Here is a 25,980-nt window from a genome sequence, read left to right as displayed (position 1 = left end):
TAAGAGACTGGTAGCAAAACTGAGAGGCCCGACCAAACACACTGTAACACTATGGTATAAAGCCCAGAAACGACTAACCTGGGAGGGAGTGATCACCAGACTCACACCCTTATGGGATGCCAAAGTCCTGGGTAATCTGAGACACAGCAAAGGGTTTGATCAGTGGGACAACATCGGAATCTCCACGGTAGGCGATATGTGGACAAAGGATGCGGTGGTTTCATTCGAGACCATGAGGGAACATTACGAATTGGGAGTTAATGAAACATACCGATACATACAGATTCGGCATGCACTCATGTCAGCGAAAGAGCCAGGTGCGAATGTCCCGGAGTCAGCTCCATTAGAGGACCGACTGCTTACGGACTACATGGAAACTAATGCCACCTCCCTCACCTACCGTAAACTGATAAATAACCTACCCGACCCACTGCTGAAACTGAAAGAAAAATGGGAGGACGAGATAGGGGAATTGGATGAGACAAACTGGAATGCAGCAATGGCGTCACCCAAAGAAGCCGGTATATCGGCTAGATTTAGACTAGTTCAATTTAAAATATTACACCGAGTTTATTACACCCGCACGACACTACATAGAATCCATAGAGCAGAACACCCATACTGCCTGAGAAATTGTGGGGAAGAGGGTACATTGTTCCATACCCTATGGACCTGCCCCAATATAGGGTAACACGCACGGTCGCCCAGACTTTACGAATCCCAATCACTCCTGACCCCAGGGTTTGCTTATTGAATGTATGGGGCCCAAACAACCTGACATCACATGGAAGACAGTGGGTGGTCATCGGAATGATGTTGGCAAAGCGAGACATAGCGCAAAAATGGGGGGGCGCATGAGACACCGACCCTGGCTCAGTGGTGCAGGAACATGGACATGCTTATGATGGTGGAAAGGGCGATTTATCAACAGAGAGCCAACCCACGTAAATGGAATAAAATATGGTCACCTTGGAACACGTATAGGGGGGACTTATGCGAGCCGCTGCCAGAAGAGGAAGAATTAGACAGCTCAGGAGAAGACGATGATATGGAGTAGGGGCGGGATGGGAGGCGGGAAAGGGGGGTGGCGGGAGAAGGTCCAGAGATCTCCGGGACCTCATGACTGAAATTGTAGATGTGAGTAATATGATGCAGAAGACTTTAAACGCTATGCTATACCTAATCATCACAATGATGCTTTGTTTGAATTACGCCAGGATTCCACACCATGACCTTTACAGTTAAGAGTTAAATAATTAAAATTGAAAAGTTGCACTAATGGTTGGATGCAGCTGAATGTTGACGCTGCACCGACGAACGTCTATCCCTTTAAATATGACTCTATGCATGCAACAATAAAAACACATTAAAAAAAAAACACTTGCAATTAGGAACACAACTGAAATGGTCTATTTTAATCCAAAACTACATACAAATGCAAGCCTGGTAGGATTGGGTGCAATTTGTGCCCTGCACAATGGACACAACAATGTTCTGAGACACATTGTGGCCTATTCAAGCAAGAGTCTGTTGCAGACTGAATGTGCTTATTCCCAACCTGAGAAAGAAAGCCTGGCTGTAGTGTGGGATTGTGAACACTTCCATATGTTTCTATACAGAAAGCACTTCACCCTTGTCACTGATCACTAGGCGTTCCTCACAAGTTTAGGTAATCCGAAAGCCAAGATACCCTTTCACATCGAGTGGTGGGGGTTGCGATTGCAAGAGTATAATTACACTATTATGCATGGACCAGGGAAGATCAAAATCCGGCGGACTATTTTTCACGTGTACCATTGCAGTGTCACAGCACAACCTGTAAAACGGCTGAGGGTATATATTAACTTCATAGTCAAGTCAAGCATATCTATAGAACAATTTCTTGCTGCTACGAACTCCAAACAAGATATGCTTGCCCTCAAGCGCATTGTTGCACATTTATCCAGTGGTTTAACAAAAGCTCCTGCAACCCCTGCGGTGCGGAGGGCCCCCAAGCTCCAGGGGGCCCCCTCAGTAAGGTACTCTGGCTGGAGACCTCCTGACTGAGTCCGGAGGGTGCCCCTCCATGTACCTTGCAGGAGGGCCCTCTCAAGTTTTGTTACGCCAGTGCATCAATCCTGGAAGAAACATACTCAACCTCTTGGGAAGTTTCTGTTACTCAAGAAGGCATTATATTACAGGGTTCGAAAGTTGTCGTTCTCGAGAGTCTGAGACAACAAGTCATTTAACTAGCCCACGTGGGTCATCGTGGCATTGTCGCCACTAAGAGAGCTCTCTGAGACCAAGTGTGGTTTCCTAACCTTGATGAAAGAGTTAAAAGTTGAAATAGAAATAAAGGACTGTCAGTTGTGCATAGCGTACAAGGTTTCAGATTGCTATGTGTGACATTTTCATACTTTATGTGGAATTCAGATTGATATTTCAACGACTATGAGTGAAACTTTCCCGCGAGCAAATTCAAGCAATGAAGATGAGGGAAATGTATAAATATCAGAAATTACACCCATTTCAGAAACAACAAACTAAAAGAAGATCTTAAAGTTACTGCAAAGCACCAAAAATGCAAGGGCCCTCACTGGAGACATGATTGCGTTAATGGGGCTGCATTCCTCCTACCGCTTCCCCAACACTCTCGCGGGCAAAATCAAGCAGTGCAGTCCAATGAAAAAGAAACATATCAGAAATTACACTTATTTGAGCATGAGAAACTCTAGATCTTGAAACTGGTGTCAAGCACCTGATCTTTGCAACATGCATTTTAACTAGCAACATTAATCATTAGTTAACTTTGATGTTTTTATTGTTGCACGAAAACTGCAGGACCCACAAGTAACACTCCAGCAGGAGCTTTTACACCCATAAGTTATGTCTAAGCACAGCACCTCCTCCCAAGCTCAGCCGCAAGTGTGGATGAACCACAAGTAACAAAAGGACCTCTGTGGCAAATGCAATAACCCACTGAGCTAGCTACATAAAATACATTTTGGTGATATCAATGTACACGTTCTTTGCAGCAGGCATGTTAACCCTCTGCACTACTATATGGAGAGTCTGAGACAACTCGAAACGGCCACTAGAAAAAAACTCTGATCTCTCTCCAGCAGGTCTTTCACTTACTAAGAATTAGTCAGTGCTGGGAAAACTGCCTACTGCCTCGGGCAGCTTTGAGCTGGTGTGACTGTGTGACTGCAGAACTTCAGCCATGTAAGACAGCAGGGCAGACAGCTGGTGACCGGTGTTACATTTCTAAAGCAATTTTTTAGGTTGAGCCTGGGCAGCGCATGCGTTACTCTGCGAGCCCATGCTGTATTGAGGAGTGGAATAAAAGCTCTGCCCATTTCCCCACCCATCTTTTTAATTGGCTCCTGTTACAGTCCTTTCAAAATCGCTGCTTTTCATTCGTGAATAGGCTAACTAGTTCCTCCTTGGTACCGCCTTGACTGCATTTGTAACCTCCCATAATGACTGGACTTTTTACTTGTGGTCTTACATGGCCTGCTTTATCTAGTCGGTGAGCACTATTTTCTTTAATGGGAAATAATTTAAAGAGTGCACACCTGCTTAAGCAATGGTGGCTGTTATTTTTTTTTGGGGGGGGGGGTATTTGCGGCACACTATGCGCGCTTTAACTTAATGAACGTCAGCTATAAATATGACCAACCCCCTGCACAGAGGCCGTGCAAAGCGGGCGCTGTTAATTTCCAAAACTGTTTTTTACTAACTCAGCCATTAAAGTTTGAAAGATGCTTCTTCCTTGCTACCTCCCCCAGCTGCACAGACGCCTTCATGTTTTTTTTTCACTACTTCAATTTGTGGTTGTTTCAAGCGCCACATACTGCGCTTTCACATTAATAGAGTTTTTGCACATTTCTTTAGACAAGCCTTGTCTAACTCACTCAACAATATGAACGTTAAACATCAGATAAGTACACTTGGTGTTGTCCAACGCTTCATGGCACACTGTGCAGCCCTTCGTGCTTAGAAATCAATTCCCAATTTCCATGCCAAATTTAAATAAAATTTAAATGAAATTTAAAAACAGAAGTAGAATATTAGATTCAGTTATGAAACACCTTAGAAACAGAGGGCAACAGACTTTCATAGTTTGGGGCAGATTTACAAGCCCCTTGCGCCACGTTTACGCCGCCTTGCGTCACGCAACAGTGGCGTAAACGTGGCGCATCCCTGCGAGGCATTTACAACGTGACACATCTAGGGAGATGCGTCACGTTATAAAGCCCAGCGCCACAGTGGGGGCGTTCCCACACAGGGTGGGCGTTCCGGCGCCTGTGTGCCTCGCAAAAGTGCCTGCGTGAAATCTACAAGATTTCACGCGGGCACTTCTGCGACGCTGCTATGTCAATTCCTTACGCCTGCTTGAAGCAGGCATAAGAACTGACGCAGCATGTTAAGTATTGGGCAGACCTGAGCATTACTGGAGTTGCGTCGTGCTTGCGACGCGACTCCAGCAATGCGCCGCTCGTACACCACATGATGCGTCACGCATCTGCCCTTCCTTACACCATGGTGCGCCGCATTGTAAATGTGGCGCATCTGTGGTGGCGTAAGGAGGGAATTGCATGACGCATCGGTTCTGGCGCATCCCTGCTGATTTGCAGAGATGCGCCAGAAGACGTAAATATGCCCCTAAGTATTTATTAATTTATGCATTTTTGTATAGCGCAAACTTTACCCAGAGGTGTCAGAGCACTTTACAAAAGAACAAAGTACATTACATAAGGAATGAGAGAAGCATGGAAGTAGGTACAACTATTTATACAAGGCTTTCCTGCTTAGGAACACCCACCTTGAATACATTATACCTGACACAGGTATAATGTGATGCAGGGCTTTACAACATGAAGCACCTCCCTAGATGTGTCACATTGTAAATTGGCTGCAATTTTTACGCCGCTGATGCGTCACAAAAGTGACGCAACGGTGACGCAAAAGTTTTGCAAGGGGCTTGTAAATCTGCCCTTTTGTATTCACTTTTTCGTGTTTCCCCGATTTTTCAATTGAGGACATGAAGGTGCAGATTAACAAGCCCCTTGCGCCACCGGTGCGTCACTTTTTGTGACGCACCAGCAGCACATTTTGCTGGCCCATATTTACAAGGGCAGAAAAAAAACCTGCTTAACTTTTTCTATCTTTGTAAATACAATCCCTTTAAACGCAACACTTTGCATGAAAGGAGCGTTCCATGCGTGTTGCTGTGGGTGTTCCCACGCAACACCCATTGAACCTGACACATTTCCAAATTAGTCTGAAAGCTGTGCCTCCCCAGGGGAGGCGTAGGGGGGAAAAACGAGGAGAAATGTATTCATTTCTCCTCGTTTTTTTCCCCATTTCTATGCGTGCTGCATTCTGCAGCACACATAGAAAGAGGAAAGCAACTCTGGTGATTGTTTATGAACAGGAAGGTGTTCCTTGCTGCACATAAACAATCAGTAAAACAATGACATTTTGCAAGTTTCTATATGTGCTAATGCAGCACACATAGAAGTTGTAAAACGCCATTTCTGATTGTTTGTGTGCAGGAAGGGAAACCTTCCTGCACATGAACAATTATCCCTGTGACGCAGGCGTGGTGCAAGGGTACCTGCGTGGGCACATTGCAGCAGTTTGTGCGCCAGAGAAGGGGGGAGCACAGGAATGCGACATATTGTTGTAAATATGTTGCATCTCTGTGCTTCGAAACTAACGCAGCGCGGCGCAGCAAAATGACTTGCTGCACCGCGGTGCCTTAGGGGCTTATTTACAAGCCCCTTGGACCTCTCGTACGTCGCTATTCCCATGTTAAAAATTATTCAAAAGTAGCGTAAGGCGCTTGTAAATAAGCTCCTTGGTTTATTTAAATCTGCCCCGAACCGTTTTAATATTTAATACACGCAAAAGAGAAACAGAAAAACACCACAAAGCTGTTGCTCTACGAATTTCCAGTAGGTCTCACAAGATTGTTTGTGGGGAGACCGGGTAATTAATAGATGTTTTTCATATTTTCTTTAGAAAAACAAGTAAAAGCAGAAGCACCCAAAACATATGTGAGAAGAGGGTGCTGTGTCTACCTTTCTTAAATATTTGCAGAAAATGTATTTTCAAGAGGCATGAGCACACGAGTAAGCAGTGCACGAAATAGTGGACATCTCAGTGCGCATGCGCATACGCAGCGGCGAGGATTTCGGAGAAGAAACACATCAAAATCCACTTTCGAACACGATGCATCTCAAAAGTCACATTTAAAGCAATTGTAGGGGAAAATCAATTTGTGAATTTTCAATGCATTTCTATTATTCGCCTATCGATGAATCCGTCTGTATTTTAGAGTATCAAAATAGGTATGCCAGTAACTTTCGAAAGAACCCGAAATGTAATCGAAAATGTAATTTAGTAAAGATTTTTATTTAGAAGTTTGTAAGATGGTTTTTTGCTGCCCATATAAGCTCTACTAAAATACCTAATTCCGAAACAAACCTACGGGGCCGTTCGTTCTCTGTTGTGGTGAATATCTTTCTCTGAGTTGTAACATGGCTGCCGCTGTTGGGCTAAGAGCATCTATTGATCTTCCATGCTACTTGAGATGCTAATATATGTAAATAAAAACCGCACAGTCTACTGGGAACCCAAAGAGAAGCAATTTTGCTGAGCATCATCCATTCTCATGCATAAATAAGAAAAAAAAATACTTTTTACACTCCAGCTAAACAATGGAAAGTGATGTTAATTGCCAAATTGCTCGCACTACGTTTCCTAAGATCTTTCTATGTCAAGTACTTTATGCGTGGCAAGGCGAGGCATCGTCAGTGTGGTTGATCCTTACCTGTTACTCCTCAGGGAGAAACAGAACATGATGATAGGAGAGGGATGAGTTCATGATTACTCTCGAGTTCTAAGGTGCTTAACAACCGCTTTGTTCTCCTTTCTGATTCACACTGATGATCACAATCTACTGTTAAAATAGAAAATAATTAAATACGGGAAAATATTATGAAACATGGTTATCAATATTAGCATGGTTATGTGCTCATATGTAAGTATTAAGTCGAAAACAGTAAATTAAATGATCCAATTTTTAGTTAGTTGGCGGCGGTGAACTATGTTTATTTAGTGATATTATAGGCAAAGTTAGGATTTTGATTTGATATCTATCGACGTTAACCAAATTAATTTCTCCTTTCCTCACAAACGAAGGTGACCCTGTTTAATGTAACTGCCGCGCGCTCCAAAACCTTGGGGTTGAGTTTTTGCTATTTGAACACTGCACACACAAAACAAACAAGCATTTCCAATGCAATAGGTCTCACATTCACACCAGTTTGAGCTATTTGCATTGTAAATGACAATGACTTTTATTTATGTTTTGGTTTTAAAATATAAATAAAAGGCGTTGTAATTTACAATACTAATAGCTTAAACTCGTGCAAATGCGAGACCTATTGCATTAAAATAAAGGGCCTTCTCAACCTCTTCTTAGATTGTAAATATCAGAGAAAGAGACTGGCTTGCGATGGCTTCAAAGTAGTAATAAATAGTGCAGTGAAGATGATGTAAAAGTGTTGTCAATTACACAGACATAAAGTGTGAAGTGACAGTTACCTATGATCTGGGCTATAAACAATAACAAAGCGCTTCAACACCTTTCGCTCTTTGTATACACTGTTGCACTCAGGAAGAAGAGGGGGGGGGGGGGGGCTATTTCCTGCCCTCTCCGTGATTTGAGTGTGCAGTGTGGCATTGCGTAATGTCATTGCTATATTTGGCCTTATAAAAAACACTCCAGCTGCAGTAGGTACCTGGCTTCACCTCCTGGTGCAGGGCGGGTTGTGCTTTATGGCTGGCATGGAGGAATGGAGGGAGGGATGGTCTCGGCTGCAGCTCCGGCATTGTACAGTGCCCCTGCTATTACTAGTGAGCTAGAGGCGCTGAGGTGGTGATGTTGGTATTTGTGGTATCAGTGATATTGATGGTGGTGGTATTGGTGGTGCTGGTATTGGTGGTATTGGTGGTGGTATTAGTGGTGGTGATGAAGCTGGGATTTGCAAAAAGAAACCCGCTTATTTATTGAGTACCCCCGTAATACATACTAATTTTAAGTAGCAAATAGTATTAACATGCAATTTTATGGCAAGACCGGAGGCTCATATTATGCTTTCTAATCTTGCGTTTATTTAAATAGCAGAAAAGGTAAGCACTAAGACTACAGTTCCCAGAGGGCCAAGCAAAACAACTGGCCAATGGGAACGCAGTAAAACATAACAAGATAACCAATCAATCAAAGAGGCTTTATTCGAGTAATTCTCATAAAAGCACAATACATACATAAATTTAAAACATCATTAAATAGTTGCCTCGAACAGATAGAAATCAATTGCAATACATAAAAAACATAAGAAAAATACATATGATTAAAATTGACACACTACATCAAATGAGATCAGTAAAACAATCCCTATATAGGCAGTCTCTCGGCTATGGCTTTCTGCCTAATAGACCATGCCCACCCCAGAAATTTAGCTATTGCTATAGCAAATGGCAAACAAGTGCTGGTGCAGATAATTCTCAGAGCTACTGAGCCACTAGCGGTGCCTACATTTTTACAGACAGGTATTAGCCAAATTCGCCTTGGGACGACATAGGCTCGACAAGAAAATAAAAAGTGCCCAATAGTTTCCTTTGGAGAACCACAGGCGGGGCAGGTAGTATTAGTTGAACCCCTCCACCTACCAGTTAGGGACCTGAGAGGGAGAGCACCTATCCTCATTTGAAATAGAAGCTTCCTGTCCCCTGGCTTGGTTATGTTGTTCCAATAGAGTTCTTGGTTAGGGGAGATTTTAGCTTCCAAGAAGCGACCTGTCATAGATCCAGCATCAGTCTTTCTCCAATCCCGCTTGGCCACATAGTCCCAATATAGCTCCTTTAATGTTTTTTTGCTAGGAAAAAGTGCACCTGCCGGGTTATCCCAAAGGAATTGGAGGCCAAGCACACATAACATGGTTCTGAGATCTTTTAACCATTTTATCCTGTGAAATAGATCAGCTTCGATCATCGTAAAAAAGCCCACGGCATAATGTTTAAGCTCTGGGGTATTCAAGAGCCGCCTCCAATACAAGATCGGGCGAAGCTTCGCCAAATCTTCTACAGCCTTTCTGCCCAACTCATATCTAAGGGGGAGCAAAGGGGTACTTTTGGGAAGACCAGTAATTGCCCTAAAGAACTTATTTTCGGACTTCTGTATTGAGTAGAGCTTCCCAAAACCCCACAGCTCAGCCCCATACAATGCTGAGCCAAGGGCTTTTGCTTCATATACCTGTAGTGCTGGCGTAGTTGGTTTAGATTTTGATTTTCTATGCTCAGCCCCAAGGGCTCCAGCTAATTGTCTGTGCCTTAGTGCCGCAAGATCGATATGCTGGGACCATTTTAGATCGTTAGTTACATAGATACCAAGATAGGTAAAAGCTTTGACTACCTCTAAGGGACGATGATTCATGAACACCTTGGATCGGAAACTACGGTGGGGGTTGTAAATAATTAGCTTGGTTTTAGCCACATTAACTTCTAAACCGTGCTCCCCACAAAATTCTTCAAAAATATAGAGAGCACGCTGCAGGCCACTCGGGGTCTTTGATAAGATAAAGGTGTCATCTGCGAACATTAAAATTGGCACCTTAATGTCCGCCAACAAGGGTGCATCTACATTAACAGACAGCATTCTTGCTACTACCCCGTTAATAAACAATGAAAAGAGCAAGGGGGCCATCGCACACCCTTGCGGAACGCCCCGCTCGACCGGGAAGTCGGCGGTGACCTCACCCTGTCTACCCCACTGTATCTTGGCGAAGTTCGCCTCGTGCAACCTCATAACCAAAGTCAGTAGTTCCTCCGGTAGTCCCAGGCTCCACAGCACTGACCACAGTTTAGTCCTGGGGACCAGATCGAAGGCAGCCCGCAGATCCACAAAAGCTGCATACAGGCTGCCCTCGCCTAGCACCACAGTTCGCCACCGTAATAGAGTAAAGCGGAACACCTGATCCACCGTACTAGTGGCCTTCCGAAACCCGGCCTGATAGGGGGATAATGCATTGTTCTCATCAACCCAGTCCATAAGCTTGTTCACCACCATCCTCCCCACCACCTTTTAGATGGTGGCAATGAAGCTTATGGGTCTGTAATTACCCGGCAAACCCCGATCGCCTTTCTTGTATACTGGAATAATAATTGCACCCTTCCAGGATGACGGAACCAATGCTCCCTGGGCAACAGCGTTAACAAAAAGAAAAATATATTTACCCCAGCGTTCCCTATCGTTAATAAAAAGATCCGCCGGGACCCCATCCAAGCCAGGTGCTCTGCCTCTAGACACTACACTTAGGGCCAACAACACCTCTCTGTAACTAAAAAAATTATCTTTGGGATACACAGCCTTAAAACCATCCATCTCAGAGCCAGGGGGAGTATCAGCATATTGTGGCTTAAAATATTTGACCCAATTCTCCTCCGGGACATTATTATCGGGGCAATCGGGCAGACCGCCTCTACCCCATTTAACAATGTTCCAGAAAAGCCTGGAATCTTTGGACCTGCTTGCCTCCCGTAGTTCACTCCAATGCCGCTCATCCCACATTTTTTTTGCTGTGGCTATACTATCTTTGTAGTTCTTTCTGGCACTACGAATAGCCACCTGTTCCCTGCTCTTAATAGCTGTGCCCAGAGCTAGCCTGGCTTTCCTACACAGCGCGTTATACCACTTCACAGGTCTAATAGGTGCCCTATTGGTTTTCCTAACCGGTTTCTGAAAGTGGGATTTAATAGCAAAAAAGAGATTATCATGTATAGCTGTTACTTCATTTGACCCTGGCGTGACTATATTAGCCTCCTCCAGGGCAATTATCGCCCTGTCCACCTCTATGTTTATACTAGCCATAGACTGTTGTTTAGCCAAAACACTAGGCCATTTTAGCCGACGCATGTCGTTAGTAGGGACAGGCAAGGGGACACCATCCCACTCTATAATTGGATTCCCTTTTAAAAATGTCCACCATTTGTGCACTACGCACTGAGGGTCATGGTCACTTTTGAGCCTACGCTTAACTTCCATATCACAGATTAGCTTCCATAGTTTAAGGCTACACAGAACGTAATCTATCCTGCTCCTATTTCGTCCATTATCAAAGGTACAAGCCCCCCCTTGTCACTCTTTGTTCGCCCATTTAGAGCCCTAAGGCCCCTTTCAAGACAGATGGCATTTAAACAAATAATGTCCTCAGACCAAAGTTTAACAGGGCTAAATTTATTTTGGGAACTCCCCATTGCCTATCCTCTTCCGCCCCAACGAGATCGTCACAAATATCCAGAGGTTCAAACGTGCGGTAAAAATCACCGGCAATTATGATATTATTATCCAGGGAATGGGTTTCAAGTAAGGTAACCAAAGCCGCTAGAACTTCTGATTTCCCCCCATTATTACCCCTGGCATATACATTGTATATATCAAGACACCCTGATAGGCCCATATCTACTTTTATAAGTTGGATATCCTGGCTACCAGATTCAACCACTTTGACAGAAAAAGGCAAACATTGCCGCACCCAGATAGTCAGGCCTCCCTTTGGACGACCCTTTCGGCCTTTGGTTGCAGGAACAGAGTAGTTCAAATACCCTTGGAGAAAGGAGGGTTCGCACATCCATGTGTCTTGGAACATACACACATCGAAACTATTTACAAAATCTACCCATTCTTGTGACTCCTGTTTATGACGCATGCCAGCTATATTCCAAGACACCAGACTTCCCACACCCTCCATGAGATTATTTACTGGTTCCCCAGGAGTGCCTGCCAGGGGTACATCAGGATCAATAGCATTACCAACGACATCTACTGGATTAATATTACCCTTCGTCGTAGGCACCCCATTGAGAGGGTGGTCATGGGGGGGATTAGAGTCATGCTCCGAATTACGGCCAACATGTTTAGGACCAAGTCAGTCGCAATCATTGAGCCCTGACAGGGCATTGAATATATTTGTAATTTCAGCTTCGCCTCTGTCCCTTAATTCTCCCCCATTCCTGGGTCCAGTTGATGTCAAATGAGTTATATGCCGCATCCCCTGTCCTCCCATAGGGCGAATTTGGCTGTTAAAATTCCTCGATATGGGGATCCTATGTGTGGGTGCTCCCTGAGTACCAGGTCTATAAAAGAACCCGAGGGGCAACATTTTAATACCCTGCCCCCTCACTAATGAGTTTTTTTCTGTCTCCCAGAGAATCCTAGCAACTGCATTTGGGTTATTAAAATTTATGACTATGCAGTCACCCTCTCTAGTCTTCCTTGAGCGACCCACCCATCCTACTCTACGGGTCATGAGAATATCGCGTCCTACTTTTTGGCCCTCTTCCAGATTCTTTGAAAACCAATGCGTGACCTTAGACTTTAATTGGTAGTATCCCTCTGTTAAACCAGCACGAAGAGGGGGAACATTAGCCATGACCACCACTAGAGGAGCACTTTGGGGGGTATGTCTAGTATAAATTGGTTTCCTGTGACTAGATCCAATTTTTGGGGGGGGCAAATGCCCAGATGCCAGTCTCGATGGTTCTACACGAGCCTCCTGATGTAATTGCAATGCCCCATTGTGGCCCTTGTTAGTCTCGTAGCATGTGTATTTGCCTCCTAGATCTATCAGACTTGCATCATTGTGTACCACTAATCTTTTTCCATTCTGCAGGGGAGATTTACAAATAGTGGGTAATTGTTCACCTCTAGTGACTACCTGTTTGGGAATGGCAGTGTGGTCTTGGCCCTTCCTCCTTTCGCCAACTAAAGAGTGTAGCATTTGAGAATTATCCTTAACTGCTATTTCCAATTTATCCAAACTGACAGTGGCTAATCTCAATCTCTCAATAATAGGGAGTAATAAGGATCTAATCAAATGTTCAACCTGCCCCATCAGAGACCCATCACCATGCGTGACAGAAGGAGGTTTTAGTGTAGAATTGGAACGCAGTGGATTGTCAGACTCTGTAGAAACCCCCACACCCATTGACTTATACCCCTTTTTGACTGGCTTTGAGATTTTAGCTCTTTTACATTTTGGCCCGCCCCCTCTTCTTTTCCTTTTGCCTGTCGCTCTATTACATGAGGGCGGTGAATCATCAACAAAACAGACAGGAATGCTTTGGGGCGATGATATACAGGTGGGAATTTCCACTAGATCAGCGCTAACTGGCTGTATGTATGAATTCTTTTCCTCAAGGATATTCGCAAGAGAGTCCAGTTCAATACTGGACTCAGGAAGACCCAAATCACTTAACCGTTGGCTGATACGATTCTCGGGCGTGGTACAATGCTGAATCGCCCCCAGGGAGGACCGTTTGGAGAAAATTTCAGTTGATAATCTTTTCTCAACAACACTTATCTGGTGATCCAGTGCCACTGAGACCCGCATAAAATAATTGTCGAGAGTACCCAAAATACTTCCGGTGATAGATTTCTCGCCATCCTTACCCCCCTTAGCCGGCTGTACCGCCATGACCCCTTATAAACAGTATTAAATGATAAACGCAACAGAAACCAAGATACAAAACCGTTAGAGGTCAAAATTGTGATACAACAAAAAATTTACAACTAAGGGGGACGGCCCAGCCCAGCCTCAACCGGCCTCGGACGGCCTTAGACGGCCCGCCCTTTGCCCGGGCTTTGCCGCGCGCGCATCCCGCATGCGCGTAGAGGCTACTTGCAGAAATAGTCAGCGATGAAGGAGGGGTCGGGCAGAGGACCAGCTGCGGCCGATCAGTGCCGCTCAGGACGCTGGTCCTCGCAGCCCCGCCTCAGCCCTGTGATGACCAGAATCCAAGTGCAGGCTCCAACAACGCTCCATGTGCCCAGTTGGAACTTCTCTCCTTCTCGGACTCAAACACGAGCGGCTCCCGCGAAGCGGGGGCGGCGAGACGTGGGCAGAGAAACACAAGTACAAACTCCGGTAAAAAGAGTGTCCCACTGGTGTAGTTCCTGTGGCAGCTTTAGACCCAGTAGGGAGGGGGCGGGAAGAGGACCAGCTGCAGCCGATCAGCGCCGCTCAGGACGCTGGTCCTCGCAGTCCCGCCTCAGCCCGGTGATGACCAGAATCCAGGTGCAGGCTCCAACAACGCCCCGTGTACCCAGTTGAAACCGCTCTCCTTCTCGGACTCAAACACGAGCGGCTCCCGCGAAGCGGGGGCCGCGAGACGTGGGCAGAGAAACACAAGTAGAAACTCCGGTAAAAAGAGTGTCCCACTGGTGTAGTTCCTGTGGCTGCTTTAGACCCAGTAGGGAGGGGGCGGGAAGAGGACCAGCTGCGGCCGATCAGCGGCGCTCAGGACGCTGGTCCTCGCAGTCCCGCCTCAGCTCGGTGATGACCAGAATCCAGGTGCAGGCTCCAACAACGCTCCGTGTGCCCAGTTAAAACTGCTCTCCTTCTCGGACTCAAACATTAGCGGCTCCCGCGAAGCGGGGGCCGCGAGACGTGGGCAGAGAAACACAAGTACAAACTCCGGTAAAAAGGGGGCCGCGAGACGTGGGCAGAGAAACACAAGTAGAAACTCCGCTAAAAAGAGTGTCCCACTGGTGTAGTTCCTGTGGCTGCTTTAGACCCAGTAGGGAGGGGGCGGGAAGAGGACCAGCTGCGGCCGATCAACGGCGCTCAGGACGCTGGTCCTCGCAGTCCCGCCTCAGCTTGGTGATGACCAGAATCCAGGTGCAGGCTCCAACAACGCTCCGTGTGCCCAGTTGGAACTTCTCTCCTTCTCGGACTCAAACACGAGCGGCTCCCGCGAAGCGGGGGCGGCGAGACGTGGGCAGAGAAACACAAGTACAAACTCCGGTAAAAAGAGTGTCCCACTGGTGTAGTTCCTGTGGCAGCTTTAGACCCAGTAGGGAGGGGGCGGGAAGAGGACCAGCTGCAGCCGATCAGCGCCGCTCAGGACGCTGGTCCTCGCAGTCCCGCCTCAGCCCGGTGATGACCAGAATCCAGGTGCAGGCTCCAACAACGCTCCGTGTACCCAGTTGAAACCGCTCTCCTTCTCGGACTCAAACACGAGCGGCTCCCGCGAAGCGGGGGCCGCGAGACGTGGGCAGAGAAACACAAGTAGAAACTCCGGTAAAAAGAGTGTCCCACTGGTGTAGTTCCTGTGGCTGCTTTAGACCCAGTGATGACCAGAATCCAAGTGCAGGCTCCAACAACGCTCCATGTGCCCAGTTGAAACTGCTCTCCTTCTCGGACTCAAACACGAGCGGCTCCCGCGAAGCGGGGGCCGCGAGATGTGAGCAGAGAAACACAAGTACAAACTCCGGTAAAAAGAGTGTCCAATCAGGTAGAAGCCACATGTATAACGTCACCACTGACTGCGAACAGTCCTCTTTTCTAGCTACTTGCAGTCAGATAAGTGCCTTCTCTTCCTTGCTCAGCCGTTAATACATTCCTATATGTTTGAAATGTTGAATTTGGTCATGTATTGTTACTGTTTTTATATGCCTGATATTGTGCCAGCGATTTTCTGTTAAGCTTGCTTCCACGCTGTTCAGCTCTCAGCTGTTTCCTGACCTCGCGCGAGGTGCTTTTTAGCCTACCGCATCGCGACGAGTCTGTTTTCTTTACCGCATTGCCGCGTCATTGCCACAACGCTTCCCTTGCTAAACGGCTATTTCTGCCTCTTGATCTCGCGCGCGTGTTTACCTTCATGTTAACGCGTTGCGCTAATGTTTTCGGCATTATCTCCTCAAATAGAGACCGTTTGCTCGCGTGTGCGTTTACCTTAGTGTTAACGCATCACGCGAAGATTTTCAGGTTTTCCTTTGCTTTCACAAATAGAGGGTGTCTCCATTTCACCGACGTATTCTCCCGGTGCCCGCTCTGTGAATGACGCCTCTTCCCTCCTTTTGTGGGTGTGTCCAGTGCTGGTTATACATATTTTCTCAGCCTCCGGCTCCTCCCTATTCCCTCATGGTAACCGTTGCTCTGCCTGGGTTTTTCAGCTCTGTTATAATGGAACTTGATAGTTCTTCAGAGTCTGAACTGCATAATGAAGAAGGCGAAGCCTTTAAAAGTGATTTAAATGCTTTTAATAATACTTCTGTGGGGAATGCTGTTGGAGCATCCATGAAGCGCTTTGCCAAAGTTATGGAAAACTCTATGCTCAGTCTGTTGTCTAAAGCCTTGGCCCACTCTGTGGGGGAAATCAGAAAGAGAAAATTGGTATCCTCTGTGTCGTTTAATACCTCCAAAATTGCGTCAAGCTTGATTAGCGAGGCTCCCTTGCACCAGAATGCGGACTTGGTTCCTCCCAGGCCTCCTTCTAAGGAGGGGCTGTCATCCTCTCCTGAGGGCAAAAGAAAATCTAAAGCTAAACATGTCGAGGTACCTGAAAAATTGGTGATTTCCACAATTATGGATACAGACGATGATATGGGTGATGCAGATGATGATTTGTTTGACGTTTATGACGTCCAGGACCCTTCTCCCCCCCCTTCTAAGAAGCGCAAATCAGACTCCTTTGTTTTTTCTCCAGTTTTGGCTTCTGATGGAGTTACCATGTTTGATCCTTCCACTATTCATCATCCCAACTCTACAGAGTGGTTCCCTGCTACACATGTTGGCGAATACATTTCAGCCAGACTTCGGCCACCCCTTGACAAGTCAGCCCGTTCCAAGTTAAAATCCGAATGTCTCAAACCTTCCTTACCCTCCAACATTACTGTTGTTCCTTCCATTGACCAACCTCTCCTTACCTTTTTCTCGAAATTCTGCAAAGATCCACGCAAAGGGGTAGATAAAGCTTGGTCCACCTGCCAGGACAAGCTTTTAGATATTGTGGGTCCTTTGGCTCGCATTTTGGATCTGCTAGCCTGGAAGGTCAAGATTTGAATGCTGAGGACATTTCATTGTGGGTCCAGCGAGCCTTCTGTCTTTTAGGCAATGCCAATGTGGCTGTCACTCACGAACGTCGCAAAGGGCTGCTTATCAAGCTGGATCCTAAGCTTGCCAATCTGGCTCCTCTAGATCCCGGCATCAAGGCAGACAAGCTTCTGTTTGGGGATTCCTTGGTAAAAGACCTCAGTAAATTTGTCACTACCTTAGCCTCTCTGGACAAGGCCCAACAATCTATTAAGAAAGTTTTTTCCCCTCAGGTATTTGGGAGGGCCGGCAGAGGCAGGAGTCACTCGTCCAGCCGCTCCTATCCAAATCAATTCAGGCTACCAGGAGTACAAACCACAGATCTACCCTCAGCGAGGTCGTGGATACAGAGGTCGTGGACAGAAAAATTTCCGCCACAACAACAACCAACAAGGTAGGTCTTCCCCCTGTGGGGGGGCGTTTGAAACTTTTAATCCAAAAATGGCGCCCTCTTACAGCAGATTCCTGGGTTCTAAACTCAGTCTAAGGTTATCTTATAGAGTTTTACGCGCCTCCTACCAAACAATTTTTCCTCCTCCTCAAGTTTTCTTGCCAGACATGTCTCACCTCATTTCTGTAGAGATTCAAAACCTTCTCTTAAAACAGGCCATTCTAATCGCCCCCTTAGATCCGTTAGGGTTTCTCAGTTCCATTTTCCTGGTCCAAAAGAAAGACAAGAAAATGCATCCTGTCATAAACCTAAAGTAGTTCAATCAATTTGTGGTGTATCGCCACTTCAAAATGGAAACTATCATTCATTTAAGAGACACTTTTTGTCCAAACGACTGGATGGTCAGGTTAGACTTACAAGACGCTTATCTTACCATTCCCATTCACACTTCTCACACCAAATTCCTTCAATTCCAATAGTCAGGCGTCACCTACCGTTTCTGCTCCCTTCTATTTGGCCTTTCGTCATTACCATGGTGCTTTACAAAAATCATGAAAACCGTAGTAGCTTACCTACGATTCCTCGGGATCAGACTGATTATTTACCTGGACGACATTCTGCTCATGAACACTGACAAGCATACTATCTTGTCAGACCTGAATACCACCCGATATCTTCTCCTGGATCTGGGTTTCCTTCTCAACATCGAAAAGTCTATGCTCATTCCTTCTCAAAGTATCGAATTTCTGGGTTTTCTCGTGGACTCTTCCACAGCGTCTCTACTGCTCCCACAGTCAAAGATCTCGACCATAAAGTCAGAAATGTATCAAGTTCTTCATTCCTCTCTGATCTCCCTCAGGTATCTTGCGCAGATCGCCGGCCTTCTCTCTGCCTGCATCCAAGCTATCTTTCCAGGACCTCTTCATTATCGCATCCTTCAGCGTCTAAAGATTCGGCACCTTCGCCAAGGTCTGTCTTATTCCGAGGTCGTCGCTTTAGATCAAGAGTCTTGCGTCGAGCTCCAAGGGTGGATAGACCATTTAGATGCCTGGAACAGGCGAACTATCTTTGCCTTGGCCCCAGATCTTGTATTAGAATCCGATGCAAGCCTATCGGGTTGGGGCGCACATTGTGGTCCAATCTTGACTGGCGGTACATGGTCTCGCGAAGAGCCAAAATTGCACATCAATTGTTTAGAGATGCTGGCAGGCTCCTTTGTAATCCAATGCCTCAGGAAGAACAAGGTACGCTGCTCCATTTTCCTTCACATGGACAATGTTTCTACGGTCCACTACATAAACCATCTAGGTGGCACCAAGTCCAAACCTCTAGCAGAACTTGCAAAGAGTCTTTGGGAGTATTGCCTTTCAAACAAACGTTCACTCAAAGCAGAATATCTAAACAGAGACTTCAACTCCATCGCAGATTGGCACTCTCGCTACCTTCGAGACTCGATTGGAAACTTCTTCCATCCGTATTCCGATCTCTCTCTCGAAAATGGGGCCCTTTTCATATCGATCTCTTTGCTTCTCGCCTCAACGCCCAATTGTCTCGTTTCTTCAGTTGGCGACCGGACCTTCTGGCTTTGGCAACGGATGCATTTCTACAGAAGTGGTCCCTTCATCTCAATTATGCATTTCCTGCTTTTATCATGATTAACAGGGTTCTTTCTCAGGTTCGCCGCAAATCGACCTCCCTGGTCATAGTAGTTCCCTTTTGGTAATCACAAATTTGGTTCTCGTCTCTTCTGGAAATGACGGTGGACTTTTCGGTTTGTCTCCCGGCCTGCAACGATCTTCTCCTGAGCCCCTTAGGCCTTCCTCACAGTCTCATCCTGGACAAATCCTTGCTACTGTCCGTGTGGAAGATCTCCAGTCTGTCCCTCCTGACCTCCTCATTTCACAAGAAGCTTCTCTCTTTATCAGTAAAGCCTGTGCCCCCGGCACCTCCAAAGCCTACAAGTCTGCTTGGTGGTCTTTATGGTCTTGTTGATGTCTGGAAAACCGTATTGATCCCTTTTCAGCCCCTCTAAATTTTGTGGTCAATTTCTTAGCTTCCAAAGCCAGTGCAGGAAAGTCCTATAGAACAGTCAATTTGTATAGATCAGCCATTTCCCTCGATCACTGTCCAATTGACGGAAAGCCGGTTGGAGTGCACCCGCTCATTTGACGCCTTGTACGAGGAGTACGTTTTTCCAAACCTCCGTTGGCTAAGTATCTACATTATGGGATGTTAATTTGGTCCTTATGTTATTTTCTGATTGGCCTGACAATTCCGCTCTTTCTCTCAAAATGCTCTCTGCCAAACTTACATTGTTGCTTTGACTTGTTTCCATTAAGCGTTTTTCAAATGTCAAGGCATTAGATATTTCCTCGCACCAGTTTTCTCCGACTGGTGTTTTGTTTCAAGTTCACAAACGTACAAAAACAAATTTGAATTCTGTGTTTTACCCTTATTTCCCTTCCCATCCTAAACTATGTGTAGGTCAATGCCTCAAGGTTTATGAACATAGAACCTCTGATCTCAGAACGTCCTCTCATTCCCAACTCCTCATTTCCATTCGCCAACCCCATCTTCCTGTTTCCTCCGCTACTCTGGCCCGTTTGATTCGTTGGGTCATGTCCCCTGCGGGCATTGATATCTCAGTTTTTTGGGCCCATTCCACCAGGGGAGCCAGGGCCTCCAAAGCTTTTTGGGAAGGCTCCCGTTTGGAGGACTTTCTGAGATCTGCGGATTGGTCTAATGATAATGTTTTCCGTATGTTCTTTTGCAAGCCAGTTGTTTCTGCTGTTTCTTTGGTTGTTAATATGCTTTGAACAAGCATAATATGATTCTCCGGTCTTGCCATAAAATGTAGATTTTCCTAGTAATTTATGATGGAAAGTCTTAATTTTATTAAAGACACGGAGGTGAGTATTATCCCCTGCCTCAACACTTCTAATCTGTGTTTCTCCCTCCCTACAGCGACTCCAGCATTGCCTCCTGCATCTTCATGATGAGTCTACTAGTCTGCAAGAGTGCTCTTCACCGCTTCATGTTGCCTCTCCTTCCGGTTTGACTTCCTCCATGCTGATTCCTAAGGTTCGACTATTCTGGCTGGATGTTGGTCAACAGTTTTGTTCCTGGACTTCAGCCTTTTGAATTGTTTTTTCGATTGTTCTCTTTTTATGGACTCTATCTGAGCTGCTCGCCAGCGAAAAGAGGACTGTTTGCAGTCAGTGGTGATGTTATACATGTGGCTTCTACCTGATTGGTTATCTTGTTATGTTTTATTGCGTTCCCATTGGCCAGTTGTTTTGCTTGGCCCTCTGGGAACTGTAGTCTTAGTGCTTATCTTGGCTGTTATTTACATAAATGCAAGAATAGAAAGCATAATACTCGCCTCTGTGTCTTTAATAAAATTAAGACTTTCCGTCATAAATTACTAGGAAACTCTACATTACACACCACACATGGAGAATTTGCTTTGCAATATGCATTGCGTTAATCCTAACAATACGTAAATAACCAAACATGTAATAATAATGTGTGTAGAACGTGTTATGAATGTTTGCATGGCACATTGCATGTATATATAGAAAAAAACTTGACGTATTGCTTGGTCATAATAGTTAATGCAGTTTTCCTGCTTTTGCTATGCTAGGTTAACTGTTAACATTGGCTAGAGAAAAGGTAGGTGGTTAACAGTGAAAATATAATCAGAGGGGGGAATTGATGGAGTGGGGATTCACAAAAAGAAACACGCTTATATTGATTACCCCTGTAATCCGTACTAATTTTAAGTAGTAAATAGTATTAACATGTAATTACACGGATGTATGACATTACAACGCCTGCATTTACATCGCATGCCTTTACAACGTAAGTATTACAACGCAGTCCATTACAACGCATAGTGCTTTGGGGTGCTGGATAGTGAATAGTTTAATTTACTATTCCAACTCCAGTCCCCGTGGACACTAGGGAAGGTTATTGGATAGTAAATTAACCTATTCCCTATCCTAGAGCGCCCCCCAGAGCAATGCGTTGTAATGGTTTGCGTTGTAATGGTTGCGTTGTAAAGGCTCTGCGATGTAAAAGTTGCGTTGTAAGTGTTGTTCACCAATTACACACCACACATGGAGAATTTGCTTTGCAATATGCATGGAGTTAATCCTAACAATACGTAAATAACCAAACATTTAATAATGATGTGTGTAGAACGTGTTATAAATGTTTGCATGGCACATTGCATGTATATGTAGTAAAAAGCAGGGGGTGTTGCTTTGTCATAATAATTAATGCAGTTTTCCTGCTTTTGCTATGTTAGGTTAACTGTTAACATTGGCTAGACAAAAGGTGGGTGTTACAGTGAAAAATATAATTACCACATTATTAATAAATGTCTGCTTTCTGTTCTTTTAGTAAATGGATGAGTCTCCATTTTGCGTTAAGTTAGCCGAACTGTAATGAATGAAACTTGCAGTGCATACAACCCATGTGACTGAGTGGCTGGAATGCTGAATAAGCTGAAAGAAGTTGCACAGTGAAGGAAATGACGCTTGACGGGCAGCCAACTCCAGTGACTCCATGTGAAAAACCACAAAATGTTAAATGTATAAACATTTGCCCTTAACTTGTTACTTTAACCTTATAAAAGAACAGGGAGGTATACTGAATAGGTGGGAACGAAATCCTTACAATTGGGTAGTCAAAGAGGTATGGCTTAATGATAGGGTGACCATCCGCCCCTCGTTTTAACCAATCCTGTAGCTAGAATGGGTGATTGTAGCAACTTTAGTGGGATGGACATGTATGGTGAGGGTATAAAGAATAGGTGATTTAGGGGTGGGGTCTGTATGTGAGGGCGGCAGATGTGGCTGCTGTATTAAGCAAAGAGAGAGAGAGGGTTCACTGCTGTTTATCAGGATGCAGAGAGGCCTAGATGTTCCAGTCCTATCTTTGTCCTGATCTTAGAGTCTTTGATCCCTGACTCTCTGTCTGGGAGTTTCCTGCCACTACCTTGGCCTGGGTGGAGGTTTTCCTCATTCTTATTCCTTGGGTTGGTATCTTTGATAACTCAAAGTTATTATCCTTGTACTTTTGTCTCTTCATCGATCCTTCCGAATTGAGAATTGATTAATGCACATGTCTGATGTCTCTTCATCTATCCCCTCCATGCAAAATATGTTTCTTTAGATTGATTATTTGCTGATGGTTTAGAGTGTATTTTCTCTCATGAGATATTTCTTTTCATTAATGCATTTGAGTTAGATACAATTGAACAACTTGCAAAGTTTCTGTGGTTATTTTAGTCTGTCAATGTTTTGAGTAACTGTTGCCTCAAGTTTTCAAATAATTGGTCCATCGACCAAGAAGATGAAAATATGAACGAAAGGGTTTATTGAGAAAATTGAGAACTGTCTAATTATTAAACTGTTGAGCATGAAGTCGGATTGAATCGCAAACTTAACACCAGCGCACGCAACATGGATTTGGGTGTATGGGCCAAAGTAAATTAAATAATTGAATGTTCGTCCCTGTCCAAATTATTGGGTCTGCGCTGGATCAGTGGTATTGGTGGAGGTGGTGATGTTGGCATTATTGGTTGTGGTGGTATTGGTATTGGTGGTATTGGTATTGGTGGTGGTAGTATTGGTGGTGGTGGTATTGGTATTGCTGGTAATGCTGGTGGTGGTGCTGCTATTGGTGGTGCTGGTATTGGTGGTGGTGGTATTGGTGGTGGTATTAGTATTGGTGGTTGTGGTATTGGTGGTGGTATTGGTGGTGGTGTGGGATTGGTGGTGGTATTGCTGGTGGTATTGGTACCGGTGGTGGTGGTATTGGTTGTGGTACTGGTGGTGGTGGTATTGGTATTGTCGGTGGTATTGGTCCTGGTATTGGTGGTGGTGGTATTGGTATTGGTGGTGGCGATATTGGTGGTGGTATTGGTGGTATTAGTGGTGGTATTGGTGGTGGTGGTATTTGGTGGTGATGGTGGTATTGGTGGCGGGGGTGTTGGTATTGGTGGTGGTATGTTTTTGTGGTATTGGCAGTGATTGGTATTAGTGGTTGTATGTGTGGTGGCATTGGTGATGGTGGTATTGGTGGCAGGGGTTGTATTGGTGGTGGAATTGGTGGTGGTGGTAGTATAGGTGGTAGTGGTGGTATTGGCGGTGGTGTTGGTGGTGGTATTGATGGTGGTGGTATTGGTGGTGGTGGTATAAGTGGTGTTATTGGTGGTGGTGGTGGTGGTGGTGGTATTGGTAGTATTGGTGGTGTTGGTTGTGGTGGTGGTATTGGTGATGGTATTGTGGTATTGATGGCGGTGGTGGTATTGGTGGTGGTGATATTGATGGTGTGGTATTGGTGGTGGTAGTATTGGTGGTGTTATTGGTGGTGGTATTTGAGGTGGTGGTGGTGGTATTGTGGTGGTGGATTTGGGGGTGGTATTGGTGGTGGGGATATTGGTGGTGGTACTGGTAGTGGTATTGGTAGTGGTATTGGTGGTGGTATTGGTAGAGGTGGTGGTATATTCGTGGTGTATTGGTGATGGTATTGTTAGTGGTATTTGTGGTGTTGGTATTGGTGGCGTTGGTATTGGTGGTGGTATTGGTGGAGGTGGTGGTATTGGTGGTGGTGGTATTGGTAGTGGTATCTGTGGTGTTGGAGGTGCTGGTATTGATGGTGGTGGTTTTGGTGGTGGTTTTATTGGTGGTGGTATTGGTGGTGGTTCTGGTGGTGTTGATGGTGTTGGTGGTGGTGTTTTTGGTGGTGGTATTGGTGGTGGTGGTGGTATTGGCGGTGGTGGTGGTATTGGTGGAGGTGGTGGTATTGGTGGTGGTATTGGTGGTGGTGGTATTGGTATTGGTGGTATTGGTATTGGTGGTGGTAGTATTGGTGGTGGTGGTATTGGTATTGCTGGTAATGCTGGTGGTGGTGCTGCTATTGGTGGTGCTGGTATTGGTGGTGGTGGTATTGGTGGTGGTATTAGTATTGGTGGTTGTGGTATTGGTGGTGGTATTGGTGGTGGTGTGGGATTGGTGGTGGTATTGCTGGTGGTATTGGTACCGGTGGTGGTGGTATTGGTTGTGGTACTGGTGGTGGTGGTATTGGTATTGTCGGTGGTATTGGTCCTGGTATTGGTGGTGGTGGTATTGGTATTGGTGGTGGCGATATTGGTGGTGGTATTGGTGGTATTAGTGGTGGTATTGGTGGTGGTGGTATTTGGTGGTGATGGTGGTATTGGTGGCGGGGGTGTTGGTATTGGTGGTGGTATGTTTTTGTGGTATTGGCAGTGATTGGTATTAGTGGTTGTATGTGTGGTGGCATTGGTGATGGTGGTATTGGTGGCAGGGGTTGTATTGGTGGTGGAATTAGTGGTGGTGGTAGTATAGGTGGTAGTGGTGGTATTGGCGGTGGTGTTGGTGGTGGTATTGATGGTGGTGGTATTGGTGGTGGTGGTATAAGTGGTGTTATTGGTGGTGGTGGTGGTGGTGGTGGTATTGGTAGTATTGGTGGTGTTGGTTGTGGTGGTGGTATTGGTGATGGTATTGTGGTATTGATGGCGGTGGTGGTATTGGTGGTGGTGATATTGATGGTGTGGTATTGGTGGTGGTAGTATTGGTGGTGTTATTGGTGGTGGTATTTGAGGTGGTGGTGGTGGTATTGTGGTGGTGGATTTGGGGGTGGTATTGGTGGTGGGGATATTGGTGGTGGTACTGGTAGTGGTATTGGTAGTGGTATTGGTGGTGGTATTGGTAGAGGTGGTGGTATATTCGTGGTGTATTGGTGATGGTATTGTTAGTGGTATTTGTGGTGTTGGTATTGGTGGCGTTGGTATTGGTGGTGGTATTGGTGGAGGTGGTGGTATTGGTGGTGGTGGTATTGGTAGTGGTATCTGTGGTGTTGGAGGTGCTGGTATTGATGGTGGTGGTTTTGGTGGTGGTTTTATTGGTGGTGGTATTGGTGGTGGTTCTGGTGGTGTTGATGGTGTTGGTGGTGGTGTTTTTGGTGGTGGTATTGGTGGTGGTGGTGGTATTGGCGGTGGTGGTGGTATTGGTGGAGGTGGTGGTATTGGTGGTGGTATTGGTGGTGGTGGTATTGGTAGTGGTATCTGTGGTGTTGGAGGTGCTGGTATTGATGGTGGTGGTGGTGGTATTATTGGTGGTGGTATTGGTGGTGGTACTGGTGATGTTGATGGTATTGGTGGTGGTGTTTTGGTGGTGGTATTGGCCGTGGTGGTGGTATTGGCGGTGGTGATAGTATTGGTGGTGCTGGTATTGGTGGTGATAGTGGTGATATTGGTGGTAGTGATATTTGTGGTGGTATTGATGGTGGTATTGGTAGTGATTTTGGTGGCGTTGTTATAGGTGATGGCGATTTTGGTGGTATTTGTTGTTGGTGGTGGTATTGGTGGTATTAATGGTGGTGATATTGGTGGAGGTGTTGGTATTGTTAGTGGTGGTGGTATTGGTGGTGGTGGAGGTGGTGGTATTGATGGCGGTGGTGGTGGTATTATTGGTGATGGTATTAGTGGTGGTGGTATTGGTGGTGGTAATGATGGTGGTGGTGGTGGTATTGGTGGTATTGGTGGTGTTGATCGTATTGGTGGTGTAGTTATTGGTGGTGGTATTGGCGGTGGTGGTTGTGTTGGTGGTGGTATTGGTGTTGGTGGTATTGGTG

The 25,980-nt window shown here is 45.6% G+C and overlaps 1 protein-coding gene and 1 non-coding gene across 2 annotated transcripts in view; one reads left to right on the top strand and one right to left on the bottom strand.

Annotated features, from left to right (window-relative positions):
- Positions 1–25,980, bottom strand: part of LOC144762684 (uncharacterized) — a 955,001-nt gene that overhangs the window by 404,033 nt on the left and 524,988 nt on the right. The window lies entirely within an intron of this gene.
- On the top strand, positions 6,798–6,927 carry LOC144765404 (U8 small nucleolar RNA). Its single transcript, XR_013597395.1, has one exon. It is a non-coding gene; the product is annotated as a U8 small nucleolar RNA (small nucleolar RNA).

Source organism: Lissotriton helveticus, chromosome 6 (genome assembly GCF_964261635.1).
Source record: "Lissotriton helveticus chromosome 6, aLisHel1.1, whole genome shotgun sequence".
NCBI lineage: Eukaryota > Metazoa > Chordata > Amphibia > Caudata > Salamandridae > Lissotriton > Lissotriton helveticus.
The sequence above is the reverse complement of the archived record's forward strand: the minus strand, read 5'-3'. Positions and strand labels throughout refer to the sequence as shown.